Here is an 11,287-nt window from a genome sequence, read left to right as displayed (position 1 = left end):
TTCCTGGCTAATGACCAATTTTTTGTGTAGTCCTTTTTCTTTTTTTGAGGAAAGGCTGGAAGATATGGATCAACTCAATATTTATAAATTTATTTTATATTCTAATAAATTTCTTGGAATTCAAAACAAATTTATAAGTAGAGATAGTACGTTTAAGACCACAATCAGTATTACTAATTGTTTGTTAATCAGTAAAGAATTATCTTTGCACTTCTTCCACGTAAGATACATACTTTAATTTTGAGTAATGTACATAAAAACATGATATTTGGATTTAAAAAAAGTATTTACGTAGGCCCTGTACTTGAACGTAAAACATAGGGTCCCAAAAATTGAATTGTTTACCTTCTAAGAGGAACGATGACACGAAGCTCTATCTTGAGGGAAAACAAAGTTGTTCCCGAACTTTTATTTGGTCCAAGGTAGTACTTTCTAATCCAGAAATTCGATGTTTGCATCTGTATTGAGCTGCTCCTTCCTCTCCACAAAACTGGGACGAGGAGACTCCAAAACACTCAAGACTTTGGTTCGGTTAGATTTTTTATTCTAAAGACATTGATTCTCTGCATATAAAACATAAGGACAGCGTTTGACAGAATTTTGTCAAATACTGTGCGTGAGAAGTCCTTGTACATTTATTACTAATGAAACAAAAAATAGATTAAAAAAGGAGATGAAAAATATTTTTATTTCAATTATTTTACAAATATTCCGCCCTTTGCCACAATTCAGAGCTCCAGGCAGGCTCGAAACATACGACAAAACTTTCCTGAGGATGTTGCCGCAATGTTGATCCATTCCTCCTCCACCTTGGCCTTCATGACCTCAACGCTGCCGTGGTAGTAGGCGTTAGCCTTTCTCTCTACGGAAATATACACGTAGTAGTCAAGTAAGTTCATGTTGGAGGAGTTGGGCGGGCACATATCCATGAACCTAAATCCATTCGTCCCTAATTCGTTTTCAAATACTTTTGGGAGACCTTGGATGCTCAGCACGGTGCTCTGTCCTATGTCCCTACCCAATTTCCAATCCCATAGGTTGCGTTGAGGGTGGGAAACACCTTCTTGGACATGATAATTTTATATTAATTGGCCGTCAAGGTATCTGTTATCCACAAAGGGCGTCTTTGGGGGTCATAGCGATTTACCCAAGCCCACCTGAGTACTGACTGGATTGAATGTGAAAATTCATTCATCCAAAAAAATAAATACTTGCCTATTGGGTTTATTAGATATATTAAGGAGGTTTTTCGATCGTTCCAGCCTCTTTTGCCTGTGAAACCGTCAAATCCCGGCCTTTTTGTGACAGCCCTAGACTTGAGGCCCAAATCCTCCTTACCGATGCTCCGGACAGCCGTTTTGTGAACCCTGAGGTCCCTGTCCATTTGGCAGATGCTATCACAAAGGTTGCCGTCTATCTTTGCCTTCACACTTCTTATGAGGCTTTTTGTGCGTACCAATTTTGGTCTTCCCGACCTGTGGCTATCGACAGAGGATTCTATTTTGTTATGGAGCTTCTTGACGTTGTATTCAGTGGTTCTACTTATCCTGAAGTTACGTGAAATCACGGAGGGATTGTCACCGCCTTTGATGCGGGTAACGATTTTTTGACGAAGTTCTTCCATTTCTGTATTTTGGAACTCCTAAAAACCTACGGTGGCTTTTTAATATTTCTCCCTTTTTATGAAATTTTTGCAAAAATTAAAAAGTGATTATCTGTATAAAAAGTGTACTATGACTTATGACGCATACGGTTTATATATATATTTAATTAAAAAAAAGTCATAGTTTATAAAATTATATATATAAATATTTAAAATAAATACACTCTCAAAAAGTAATTCCTTGGAAGACACATCCTAATCACAGTCCTGAAAGGAATCTGCATTTTATTTTTCCCTCAGCCCCACATTAAACCTGTCCATGACTTCTCTTTGTTCACCCACTGGACATTCCAAAGGGGTTTTAAGACGATTGTCAAAAAACATTTTGGTCGAAGGACATATTGCCGAATGACCATTAGGGATCTTAGGCTGGAAAATGATATTTAATGTATTTATATGACATTGCATATTTGAATTCAATTTAAAATGATAATATGATATTACTTATATATATTAAATGCAAATATCAGTGCTTTCGGGTTTCCTGGATTCACGGGCAAAACACTTAATGGGTTTTGTAGAAATTTTTCATGTAGGTTTTTAAGGCTCATGAATGATTTTGGTAACAATTACACTAAACTATATCTTATATATTTAAAAAAAAAAAATTAAATCTTCCTCCTCCTCCTTCATTTCTTCTGCCTAGCAACATTTTTTTTGTTCTCCACTCTATTACTAAAAAATAAAAGGGAAGAGGAGATTGCATTAGCTCGTTAATTAGTCTTAGATGAATAATTATGATAACTCAATCTGTTCAATAATTTTTCAGGTAGTAATATGACGGGGAGATTACATTAACCAGTTAATTCGTCTTGGATTGTTGCAATTCAAATCAACACTTATGAGAATTTAACCTATTTAATAAAGCTTAATAGTGTTATGGTATAACTAATATTTTGAAGTACCATTTTTTAGAAAATTATAGTCATAAATCATCATTATATATATAGTAGCATGTGGTTCAAATGTAGTTCGGAAAATCATCCTTTAGCAAAAAAAAAAAATCCGCCCAATAGTCTGCTTACGTGCCATAAGATTGAAGAAACAATAGTATAATATATCCTTTTGGGAGAAAATAGGTACTTTTAATTGACCTGTTGAAGTATTCTATGTAATAGAAACCAATTTATATATGGATTTAACTCCCTACCTATATTTGGCAGATTATATTTGTTTAGATATGTGTACACACTACATGCAACAATGCTACTCACTTTATTACATCATCTTAAAAAAATGATTTATAATTATGTCACTTGTCTCTCACAGATGAATCATAATCTCTCCATTTCTCTTTGTAGTTTGAATTAATTTTGATAAATTATGTTCAGTCGGACATAAGCAAACTAAAAAAATCTCCCAATCCGCAAGAAGGCGCCAATGTACTAAGATGTAGTAATAAACAAATAAGTAAACAAGTTGTGAAATTAACAAGAATAACTAGCCAGACGACGTCACTGTCTCCAGCTATCACATCGATGACTTTATTGAATCTTACAACTATTCCTGCGAAAAGAAATATAAGTAACACCTATCATCAGTTAGTAGTTATTTAAAATAATGGAGTTATTATTCAGTAACTTTTGAACATTTTCAACAGCTTAATTACATAAAATAATTCGAGTTTTACCATTCAAACTTTAGAAAACGGATTTGTAAAGTTGTAAAAATATGATCGATTTGTACGAGGTGGTCTATTGAAATCTCAACACTTACGAATTCAATAATGAATGAAGGTTGAGTGATCAAAATTAATTCATGTATCGACATTTTAAAGCATAGACAATTAGTTTTAAAAAAAAGCTGAGCTTTCTAGCTTACGTACAAGTCGAGAAAATGACACTTCAACGTGACCCACGAATTTCCATTTGCACACTCCAAGCAGTTGGGCGTCTATACCATCAGCGCGTCTAAAGTCTAAAACTTGGAGGGAAGAAGAGCTCTTTTAAAAAATCCAAACTGGAGCTAAATAAAACAGCCCAAACCAATTGAGATCTGGGGGTTTCACATCAGACTGTCTAGAATGCTATCAAAAAGCTGGTGGAAGGAGTCTAATGAGGATGGAGAGGCCACTTATGATAACAGCAATGAAAGAAACGCATCTCCTCTGTTGCAAAAATCTTTTAAAGTTTTTTGAGTTCTTTAGAACTCTTTTTTGATACTTGTGGCCCCTATAACTCCAATGCCCACCCATATGCCTACACCTTTTGGGTTCATGACGATGAGAAGGCCTGTAGTGTACGTTATCCAAACACCGAGATCCTCAAAGCCACTTCAGCCAACTTGATTATTAAGGGAAAGAACATAGAGAGCTGACAATAGAATAAGTGTAAATTTTTGTGTTATTGAGAAAAGGCCGTGCTTTGTAAACAACTTACTATTAAGTAAGCAATGTTCATACCTCATTGTATACTTCACTGTCGTAATAATAATTACATCATTGGGCCTGTTTAGTAAAGTATGGTCAAAGCTGCGTGCTTCGTTCCTTTTTCCTGGTTATGTCCTTGTAGTATTTAAAGGTGCATTTCATATCAGTACTAAAAACACTTGAAATACGAAAATTACATATATATTTCGCCAACGGGATTCGCTTTATGATATTTTTTTATAACATATCTAATTAAATTACGTAAAATATATATTTACGAGTATGTGAATATGTCATTAGTTTCTAACTCAATTAGTTTCTTGAGGAGATTTTATGCACAAAGTACGTTGTATCTCATTTTTGTCTCTAGAGCTCTAATACAGAAAAGAAACTAGCAAGTTATTCTATACAATTTTCATATATAGCATTCAATAAAAAAAGTGCCAATTTCTGATGTGTTCAATATATGTACGTACAATGTACATACGTACCATCAAATAAAACTGGCGCCTATTTTTTCTTCCTCGTTTTTTGCGCCTATTTTGTTCTCTCTTTCTTTTTTCTATTCTTACACCCACGCAGAAATTATTTTTCTCCCTAGTTATCTACTATAGGTACACAGTATATACCTCAAGAAAGACAAGGGAAGAATATATATATAATACATAGGTCGGATAACTCGAATTTAAGAGTACAAGTCATTTTTGTTCGAGATATGAGAAATCCATTTTATTAATGTTTTTGTATATATTTTTCTAAGGATAACTCTGTAAATAATTAAATTTATACCTACATTGGAAAACAATACAAAAACATTTTTAACTTTAATACAGCAATGAAGGGAACCCGTACTGTAGCTATACGGGGGCATTGGGAGTCTATGACCCATCCCTAGCTGAAATATAAATAATATACATTTTATTCTAATAAAACAGCAAAATTCTTTGGTGCTAATGTTAAATAAATTGTATTTTTCTACCAAATATGTTAATTTTTGGGCTTTATGGAAAAAAAAAAGCTCATCAATAAGTCAAAAAAAAAATATCTATATTCATAAATTCAATTTTAAATTGTAGTCAAACTTAAAAGAAAAATCGTGTAGTAACGACCCTGACACTAAACAATCTTTGGACTTCATCACTGTTTGCTTTCAGGAACAGATATCACAACAGTCGGGAATTTTTTGGTTCCACAGATATACCGACCTGCTTGGGATTGCTATGAATTGATATTTTGTGCAAAATTATTTTGTAATAGAAAAAAACGTTCTTTATTTAGAATTTAAAAAACTTGGACTGATTGAATCTGGAATAACGGACTTTTCCTCTATTTTTGTTCTATTTGTATGATAAAGGAAGGAATCTAAAAGCTGCACTTTGAAAACAATGGAAGTTTTTACTCGTGTTGATTTACAATTAATCAATGTTTTTTGTATATCTTGCGATTAACTTAAATGGCTAATGGAAGAAATATGATTAAGCCAATGTAGGGATCACAAAATTTGAACATCCCGTTCTAAATCTGGATGATGCGTCCAAATTGGACCCAAAAGTTGTCTCATAGAAAATTTTTGAGAAATGACGTCATCATTAATCAATCTCAACCATGTTCGATTCAATCCTTATAAGGATAATAAATACTTTGATAAAGCCTAAATAAAGGACTTTTACAAATTAGTATTATGTATGAAATATACTTTAACCATACATAACTAATTCGAAAAACTGAGGTACTTTATTGGATATTCTGAAAAAGTATGTCCTATAGAAGGATCTTTAAAATTTGGGACATTTTAATGTTTTTATACTATAAGTTTGCCCGTAAACTTATACTTTCTCTTTCCATCTTGAAATTGGAGACCGCGTAAGTGGAAGTTAATAATCATTTATCGCAACCTATTAATAAATAGAAAATAACTTCGCTATGTAAAGCGAAGCGATGACCAGAATTTTATTATGAAAGTAAGTGGAGATGGACCTCGACATTTTGGAGAATTTGGGACAATAAGCAATTTGGAGGATCACAAAAGTAGATGGAGGGTTTCATTTTGTAAATGAACCTGTGAGTTTATCTCTTATGGAGCATGCTGGAGTCGATCCTTGGACTATGGAATGAGGCCAGAAGAGATTTTCTAATTAATACAACCCTAAAGTCAACTAATGACAATTTATTTGACTTTAAAAAAAACATTTCTTTGAGTATTTCACAAATTTATAAACGGAAATAAAAAGGACTTTTATATTTTTTAAACTATCTGGAAATTCGAGTTATCTGACAAATACTATATCTGCCTACTTATGTACATAATCAGTGTGTTCTAAGTTATCAAGCTTCGTTTTTTTTTTTTTTTTTTTACATGACAAGGATTTAAAGCCATTGTTTTTTTATATATTTAATAGGGTTGTTGTTTTTTTGTCCATAATTATATGGGCAAGGACGCGTAGCCTGGATGCAAACAAACAAAAAACACTTATTAAAATGTTAATAAAAAGTTCTACAATAAGATTTTTAATTATACTTAATCATAATAATCATTTGTCAATAATTTGTGGTAGTTTTTTTTACATTAATTAATAGGAGAAGAGAAATTTTCAACAAAAACGAAAAGGAAAATGAAAGTTAAAAATGATCATGTTACTCCTCTAATTGTTTTATCATTTTTTAGGTACACATGTCTATGCATATTTGAGGCTCAGAAACTGTCGATATGTACTTATAGGTAAAGAGAAGAAAATATGTCCTGAGGGATATTATTAATTTTTTTGTATTTTTTTCCTTTTATTAATCCACTATGACTCATATTTATGTGGATGTTCATCTAAAAGAAGAAGGCCAGTCTTTTTTTAAAGATATTCTACAAATGGTATTGACAAAAGAATATGTATGTGTAATAATCATGCACTTATATTGCAAGGAAGTATTGGGGAAAAAAATATATTTTTGTTGTGAAGTTTATTTTTTTGTTGGGGGCGGGGGGGATGTTATGTGCACTAATATTAAACTTTGTTTCTTAAGTTAATTTTTTGAAAGTCAAATATTGCCCAAATGTACCCTATTAATTGCCCAATTATTATTTAGTTTTCCCTAAATTTGGGAGTGGTTAGTGCTTGAATATACCATTTTAATTCCCCGATAATTAATATTTTTCCCTCATTAGGGGGTGGGAGAGTTGCATTCCTATCTCATACGTGAGCAAGCTATTTATAGAACTACGAAAGCAAACTCTCTTGGGCAAGTACAGGCATTTTTTTTTTGTCCAAACCTTAACCATTTGAATTAAAAAGGATCAATTTACAAATTTGCATTACCAAATATTGGAGAAGGCACGAAACCCTCCTTGAAATTCGTGATGGGAGTGACAACATAACAATTGCTCGAACTCTGGGACTAAGTGAGACATTCATTATGAAGGGTAGGAGAGAATTTGAGGCCTCTAAAGATGATTTTGAGGCAATAATAATGCAGGCTGAGATCAAATGGCTCCAAGAAAATTTATTCCTTTTTGATTTACACTTACAAGGATTTCAACAATTTTCACACCCCTATTATATGTATTTGAAATATAATCGTCCTTTATCGTTAAAAAAATGAAAGTGGTCAAAAAGCATGATCAAATTTTTGTTTGCCTCTAAAAAATCATATGGACACTAACATGTATATTCCCTTTCGGAACTTTTTTGTTTTATATTTTCCGTTAAAAAGTATCGAAAAGAGGCCAAATACTAGGCTTGTGAGCGATCAGGGGAAAAATTGCGATCCGAAATTCACTGCGATATAGCGATATAACAATTAGATATATCCATTTATATAAATATAACCATTTGCTATCATCGATCCGATGAATTTAATTGCGATCATACACAAATATACAATTTCTTTAAACCTATATATATATATATACATTTTTAAGTTAAATTATCGATTTATACACCTTTTTCGACTGTATTTATTTACAACATTTTACGATAATAAAAATACAGTATATATGTAGAAAAAAACTAAATGATAGTCTGCTGGCGAATAATAAAATATCTACATAATTTATTTTTCTTCTAGCTCTTTATTTGACATTAACAGGAGCTGCTTCCCAAAGTTGTTATCTCATAGCCTCTACCTAATCTTCCTCAATATCTATTTGGCCTTGGAGAACAAAAGCTCCCTGTTGGCACTACTAAGAATGACGACATTGTATCTTTGAAATGCCTTTTTGACCCTCCGGCAGGGCAAGATCATTTCCATACCTTCAGAGTCATCAGCTGGGTATCTCTCTACTACCTGCTTGGCCGTATCCATTGTTTAGTGACGGCTGGTGAAGAAATTTCACTTCAGTATTTGTAGTTCCCAAAATTTATATTTGTAAATATCTACCGAAATCAGTTCCCACGACATATATATCAGGATGGAAACCAAAATCAAGACCAATACCTGTATTTTTTTTTATATATTTTGTTGGAGACCGAGTGTATTTTTTGTTGGAGACCAAGACCGAGTGTATTATAATAAATACCAAGACTTTGATGTTTCGAGACCGAGACTATAAAAAAACATTCTCAAGACAAAGACTGGTCACGAGAACAAAAGCACATATGTTATTTTGTACAAATTGATCGGATCGTATTTACATTCTCAAGGCAAAGACTGGTCTCGAGAACAAAAGCACTATTACATATATTATTTTGTACAAATTGATCAGATTGCATTTTTTTTTCTTTTTGCTATTTCTCTTGCGATATAGCAATATAAGATCAGGACCGATTGCTATACTGCGATCAGCGATATAATATCACCATATTGCAATTGATCGCCAATTAGAAAAAACTTACAAAATACCAATGCTAAGTTTGATACTGGAACTTGTATGAAAATATTAGTATCGAGACAGCACCACTGTCACGATACCATGAAATAGTATATAATGCAGCTAAGTACAGAGTTACGTTACTTGGATCTCGTTTAGACTGTATCCTATTGAATATAGTATAAGTGAGTAATTTATGTAATAAAATCCTTAAGAACTCATCCTTTTACCTATAAAGGAAAAATATATTGCATGCAGTTATAGAAAACCGTTTTTTTTCTTGCGTAGGTGGATTAAGGATACGAAAAAAAAAAGAAGATATTCAAGAAGAGGAGATTTTTCATGTTAGAAGCCTTTTATAAGTTGATTTTAAGGAGTTTCCCCATGACTCAATAAAATAACATTATTCGTAGATTTGAAGAAGAATTGTTCTGAGATTTGTAAAGTCATTCAATGTGTGTGTGTATGTTTTTTTGTTTTTTTTAAACTTCATTCATCAAATATATACATACAAAAATAAGATTTGCAAAAAATAAAAAAATAACGTATAGATTATTAATATAAACATACCTAAGAGGACTTGAGTGGTCACAAAAATTTCCATTCCTTAAAAAGTTACTTCTGATAAGAATCATTTTATGATCGATTTATTATTATATTTTTCATAAAATCACCCGTTTGGCTCATCATGCCTCAGCAATTTTGTTATTTATAGATACATTTATTTGAGAAACAGTTCGAGTTATAGGTGTGAGCAATTGAAATTGGCAGGAAAAACCTGAATTATAGTACGGATGAAAACAAAACAAATTTATTTATTGCTTGTATAAAAGTTATATATTAATTTTTGGTAAGGAAGAAAAAAGTTTTAAAAATATTGCAAAAACAAACATATTTCTCCATTTTGAAAAATGTTTTTCTACATAAGTCGATACATAACATATAGAAATTAGGGATGGGTCTCGGGTACTTAAAACTTGGTAGACACTGGTAATCAACCTGTGGTTATTTATGTTAATAACTACAACTAATTGGTAATTAAAGTCTTAATTACCAAGAAATATCGGAAGTACTAGATAACTGATGACTCATAGGCGTTTCAAAAGTGCAACAGGGGCTTCTCACTTTTTGAAAACTATTGCTGTGAAAAGTTACGTTATTACTTTCCCATTAATATATCAGATGTATTTTTTATAAAAATTCTCTTCTACTTTTGAATTGAATGAGAGCACGGTATGCAAGCCATTAATTTTGTGTGTGACGTAATCTTAAGCATTCTTTTAAGTTGTTAAAACAGATTGTGACGACATAAAAAAACTAACTACTATTTTAATTGATCAGTTATCTCCTGTAAATTGTACTAACGTAAACATAAAAATAAGGAAATATCCGGGTTAAAAGGAATACCAATCAATAAATTAAACTTATTTTAAATTCTAACCACCGACGAGTAATTAACCATAAAGAACTTCTTTTTAAAATAATATACGTGTATTTTTAACAATTATGTTTTCTGTGACGAGTCTACGGGTACCAGTATTACCCGGATCCGTGACTAGTAAAAAAATGATTTATTAAATAACATTTTTTTTTTCAATGGAAGACACAAAATCAATCAATATATTTTTTCATTTTTATCAAAAACCAGATGACCTATTTTTGAACTTTCCCTATACTCCTCACACTTGATTAGACTCTTTAATATTAGCTATAAAGTAAATACAAGACTTTCAACATCACGTTTAGATAAATGTTATAGAAAATTATTTGAGCATACATTATAGTAAAATTTAATTATTATCAAAATACTAAAAAATTGTATAGAATTTCAGATCATGGACACATCGGCCATTCATGGAATATAACGTATTTGTGATCTATAAAAAAACAGTACATAGTTATAAACTATCAAGAGAAAACAGTACTCTTGGTTGTACATATCTCCTAAGTTTGACAGATAAGCTACTTTGTGCGGTTGATAATTAAAGTTATACAATGACCAGAGTAACTATGAATGGACTTTTATAGGAATAATTTTAGTTATTTTTACAGTAATATTTTAAGGGGAGTGGGATAAATTGCCCGATTAATCGGTAATCTGTCCTTCATCATCGTTAGTGCATTGTGTCTAAAATGTCCAAGTCGTTTGGCCCACGTTGTAATGATAATTGTTTGAAAGAGATGTCAGTGGAAACAGAAACTATCAACTAGCTTAGTACTGAGACACACATTTCTCTGCAACCATTGTCCTTTGTTATAATTTTTCATTAATTCATTAAAATGGGGTTAATATAACCTTACACATTTGTATTGGAACTGCAAATTATATAAACTTTTTTTTAAAGTTTTGATCACTTCCCAATCACAATCTACATATAAGAGGTCAGATGCCACCTGTACAAAAAACTGATTTAAAGTACCTACATAATTAGAACAATGTAATATGCCAATGGCTCTC

At 31.8% G+C, this 11,287-nt stretch overlaps 1 long non-coding RNA gene across 1 annotated transcript; it reads right to left on the bottom strand.

Moving 5' to 3' along the window:
• Positions 1-661: 661 nt before the first annotated feature.
• LOC139905838 (uncharacterized) lies at positions 662-4,396 on the bottom strand. Its single transcript, XR_011780915.1, has 2 exons — positions 4,065-4,396; positions 662-3,975 (listed from the first exon to the last, which is right to left on the bottom strand). It is a non-coding gene; the product is annotated as an uncharacterized lncRNA (long non-coding RNA).
• Positions 4,397-11,287: the final 6,891 nt, after the last annotated feature.

The sequence above is a fragment of the Lepeophtheirus salmonis genome, chromosome 6, assembly GCF_016086655.4.
Source record: "Lepeophtheirus salmonis chromosome 6, UVic_Lsal_1.4, whole genome shotgun sequence".
Taxonomy (NCBI): Eukaryota; Metazoa; Arthropoda; class Copepoda; order Siphonostomatoida; family Caligidae; genus Lepeophtheirus; species Lepeophtheirus salmonis.
The sequence above is the reverse complement of the archived record's forward strand: the minus strand, read 5'-3'. Positions and strand labels throughout refer to the sequence as shown.